Here is a 5220-nt window from a genome sequence, read left to right as displayed (position 1 = left end):
GTGCCGTGACAGAGCATTTGGACCATTTTCACAAGAGGATGGGATGCAGCCATTGACCACGGTGATGCCTCCAGATGATTAGCCATGCAGTGACAGCGCATCAGACCATTTTCACAGGGAGGATGAAAAGTAGCCATTGACAATGGTGATGTCCTTACATAAAGCCAACCATGGAAAGGAGTAAGATTGATTGGATGATGACAGCAGGAAAGCAGAAGTTTAGAGGAACGAACGCATCTCCATATACTTACCTGAAATTCTCACCAATGATATACATAAGTATTTCTATCTTTATTTTCTGTCTATTTATTATTTATTTATGAAAACTCTATAATCAATTATTATCTGCCTGACTGAGATTTACAAGATGACCATAGCTTGCTTCATACCAACAATCTCCGTGGGATCGACCCTTACTCACGTAAGGTTTTATTACTTGGACGACCCAGTGCACTTACTGGTTAGTTGTATCAAAGTTGTGAATGAAAAACGATTTATTAAGACGTGCGTACAGAGTTTTTGGCGCCGTTGCCTGAGATCACAATTTCGTGCACCAAGTTTTTGGCGCCGTTGCCGGGGATTGTTCGAGTTTGGACAACTGACGGTTCATCTTGTTGCTCAGATTAGGTAATTTTCTTTTTGTTTTATTTTCAAAAAATTTTTCAAAAATCTTTCAAAAAAATTTATCATCTGTTTTCAAAAATTATTCTAAAATTTTTAAGAATGAATTCTAGTGTTTCATGAAGCATGTTGAAGCCTGACTGGCTGTAAAGCCATGTCTAAATTTATTTGGACTGGGGCTTCCAACCCAACATTATCAAGAGCAAGCTAGTTGTTGCTAATCCACCTGCTGCTGTTCCTGATCCAAAAGATTTACATGCTAAAGCTTGACTGGCTATTAAGCCATGTCTAACCCTCAGATTGGAGCTTTAGACTAAGAGTGCAAGATACCTGGAATTCATATTAAAAATTTTGGAATCCTTATTTTTTCTTTTTTCACATTAATTTTCGAAAAATCTCAAAAAAAAAATTTATAAAATCATAAAAATAAAAAATATTTTGTATTTCTTGTTTGAGTCTTGAGTCAATTTCAAGTTTGGTGTCAATTGCATACTCATCTTGCATTTTTTTTCGAAAATTGCATTCATGCATTGCATTCATCATGATCTTCAAGTTGTTCTTGGCCAGTCTTCTTGTTTGATCTTCATATTTTCTTGTTTTGTGCCTTTTCTTGTTTTTCATATGCATTCTTGAATTCATAGTGTCTGAACATGAAAGATTTCTAAGTTTGGTGTCTTGCATGTTTTCTTTGCATATAAAAATTTTCAAAAATATGTTCTTGATGTTCATCATGATCTTCAAAGTGTTCTTGGTGTTCATCTTGACATTCATAGCATTCTTGCATGCATTCATTGTTTCGATCCAAAATTTTCATGCATTGAGTCTTTTTCATGTTTTTCTCTCTCATCATTAAAAATTCAAAAATCAAAAAAATATCTTTCCCTTTTTCACTCATAAATTTCAAAAATTTGAGTTGACTTTTTCAAAACTTTAAAAAAAAAAAACTTAGTTGTTTCTTATGAGTCAAATCAAATTTTCAATTTAAAAATCTTATCTTTTTCAAAATCTTTTTCAAAAATCAAATCTTTTTCAATTTTCTTAGTTATTTTCGAAAATTTTAAAAATATTTTTCAAAAATCTTTTTCTTATCTTTATCACATAATTTTCGAAAATAACATCATCAATTAATGTTTTGATTCAAAAATTTCAAGCTTGTTACTTGCTTGTTAAGAAAGATTCAAACTTTAAGTTCTAGAATCATATCTTGTGATTTCTTGTGAATCAAGTCATTAATTGTGATTTTAAAAATCAAATCCTTTTCAAAAATAATTTCAATCATATCTTTTCAAAAATATATTTTTATCTTATCTTTTTCAAAATCATATCTTTTTCAAAAATTTGATTTTAAAATATCTTTTCTAACTTCCTATCTTCTTATCTTTTCAAAATTGATTTTCAAATTTGTTTCAACTAACTAACTAACTTTTTGTTTGTTTCTTATCTTTTTCAAAACTACCTAACGAACCCTCTCTCTCTAATTTTCGAAAATATCTCCCTCTTTTTCAAAAATTCTTTTTAATTAACTAATTGATTCAAAATTCAATTTTAATTTATTTCTTCTTTTAATTTTCGAAAATCACTAACCATTTTTCAAAAATAATTTTCGAAAATTCTCTTTCTCTCTCATCTCCTTCTATTTATTTATTCATCTACTAACACTTCTCTTCATCTCACATCTCTGCTCTCCTCACCCTCGTGTTTCTTTCCGTACATTACATTCTTTTCTCCTTCTTTTCTTCTACTCACACAGGGACCTCTATACTGTGGTAAAAAGGATCCCTATTATTATTTTTCTGTTTCTTCTTTTTCATATGAGCAGGAGCAAGGACAAGAATATATTTGTTGAAGCAGATCCAGAATCTGAAAGGACTCTAAAGAGGAAACTAAGAGAAGCTAAATTACAACAATCCAGCAAGCACCTTTCAGAAATTTTCGAACAAGAAGAGGAGATGGCAGCCGAAAATAATAATGCAAGGAGGATGCTTGGTGACTTTACTGCACCTAATTCCAATTTACATGGAAGAAGCATCTCCATCCCTACCATTGGAGCAAACAATTTTGAGATGAAACCTCAATTAGTTTCTCTGATGCAGCAGAACTACAAGTTTTATGGACTTACATCTGAAGATCCTTTTCAGTTCTTAACTGAATTCTTGCAGATCTGTGATACTGTTAAGACTAATGGAGTAGATCCTGAAGTCTACAGGCTCATGCTTTTCCCCTTTGCTGTAAGAGACAGAGCTAGAGTGTGGTTGGACTCTCAACCCAAAGAAGCCTGAACTCTTGGGATAAGCTGGTCACAGCTTTCTTAGCCAAGTTCTTTCCTCCTCAAAAGCTTAGTAAGCTTAGAGTGGATGTTCAAACCTTCAGACAGAAAGAAGGTGAATCCCTCTATGAAGCTTGGGAGAGATACAAGCAACTGACCAAAAAGTGTCTTTCTGACATGCTTTCAGAATGGACCATCCTGGATATATTCTATGATGGTCTATCTGAATTAAATGCCATATTGGCCCAGAACAAAATATTGACTCAACAAGTCAATAGGATTTCTCAGAGTCTGAATGGATTGCAAGCTGCATCTAACAGTACTCAAGAGGCGCCTTCTGAAGAAGAGGCCTATGATCCTGAAAATTCTGCAATAGCAGAGGTAAATTACATGGGTGAACCATATGGAAACACCTATAATCCCTCATGGAGAAATCACCCAAATCTCTCATGGAAGGATAAAAAACCTCAACAAGGCTTTAATAATGGTGGAAGAAACAGGTTTAACAATAGTAAACCTTTTCCATCATCCACTCAGCAACAGACAAAGAACTCTGAACAAAATACCTCTAATTTAGCAAACTTAGTCTCTGATCTATCTAAGGCCACTGTAAGTTTCATGAATAAAACAAGGTCCTCCATTAGAAATTTGGAGGCACAAGTGGGCCAGCTGAGTAAAAGGATCACTGAAATCCCTCCTAGTACTCTCCCAAGCAATACAGAAGAAAATCCAAAAGGAGAGTGCAAGGCCATTGATATAACCATCATGGCCGAATCCAAAGAGGAAGGGGAGGACGTGAATCCCAAGGAGGAAGACCTCCTGGGACGTCCAGTGATCAATAAGGAGTTTTCTTTTGAGGAACCAAATGAATCTGAGGCTCATCTAGAGACCATAGAGATTCCATTAAACCTCCTTATGCCATTCATGAGCTCTGATGAGTATTCCTCTTCTGAAGAGAATGAGGATGTTACTAAGGAGCAAGTTACCAAGTACCTTGGTGCAATCATGAAGCTGAATGCCAAATTATTTGGTATTGAGACTTGGGAAGATGAACCTCCCTTGTTCACCAATGAACTAAGTGATATGGATCAACTGACATTGCCTCAGAAGAAACAGGATCCTGGAAAGTTCCTAATACCTTGTACCATAGGCACCATGATCTTTGAAAAGGCTCTGTGTGACCTTGGTTCAGGGATAAACCTCATGCCCCTCTCTGTAATAGAGAAACTGGAAATCTTTGGGGTGCAAGCTGCTAAAATCTCATTAGAGATGGCAGACAATTCAAGAAAACAGGCTTATGGACAAGTAGAGGACGTGTTAGTAAAGGTTGAAGGCCTTTACATCCCTGCTGATTTCATAGTCCTAGATACTGGGAAGGATGAGGATGAATCCATCATCCTTGGAAGACCCTTCCTAGCCAAAGCAAGAGCTGTGATTGATGTTGACAGAGGCGAACTAGTCCTTCAATTGAATGAGGACTCCCTTGTGTTTAAAACTCAAGGTCATCCTTCTGTAAACATGGAAAAGAGGCAGAGTAAGCTTCTCTCAAAACAGAGTCAACCAGAGCCCCCACAATCAAACTCTAAGTTTGGTGTTGGGAGGCCACAACCAAACTCTAAGTTTGGTGTTGAACTCCCATATCCAAACTCTAAGTTTGGTGTTGGGGAGTCTCAACAATGCTCTGAACATCTCTGAGGCTCCATGAGAGCCCACTGTCAAGCTATTGACATTAAAGAAGCGCTTGTTGGGAGGCAACCCAATTCTTATTTATCTAATTTTATTTTTATTGTTATTTCATGTTTTATTAGGTTCATGATCATGTGGAGTCACAAAATAAATATAAAAATTGAAAATGGAATCAAAAACAGCAGAAGAAAAATCACACCCTGGAGGAGGATCTTACTGGCGTTTAAACGCCAGTAAGGAGCATCTGGCTGGCGTTCAACGCCAGAACAGAGCATGGATCTGGCGTTGAATGCCAGAAACAAGCAGCATCCTAGCGTCCAGATGCCAGAAATGCGCAGTGAAGAAGAGCTGGCGCTGAACGCCAGAAACAAGCATCTGGCTGGCGTTCAACGCCAGAAATATGCTGCATCTGGGCGTTGAACGCCCAGAACAAGCATCAATTCAGTGTTTAAATGCCAGAATTGCATGCAAAGGCATTTTACATGCCTAATGGGTGCAGGGATACAAATCCTTGACACCTCAGGATCTGTGGACCCCACAGAATCATCTCAACATCTATGGACCCCACAGGATCCCCACCTAACATATTCCCACCTTCCCTCCTAATAATCCTATATCACTCTTCCCAATAAACACTCTTCCCCAAA

Source organism: Arachis ipaensis, chromosome B05 (genome assembly GCF_000816755.2).
Source record: "Arachis ipaensis cultivar K30076 chromosome B05, Araip1.1, whole genome shotgun sequence".
Classification (NCBI taxonomy): domain Eukaryota; kingdom Viridiplantae; phylum Streptophyta; class Magnoliopsida; order Fabales; family Fabaceae; genus Arachis; species Arachis ipaensis.
Note: the sequence above shows the minus strand (reverse complement) of the source record.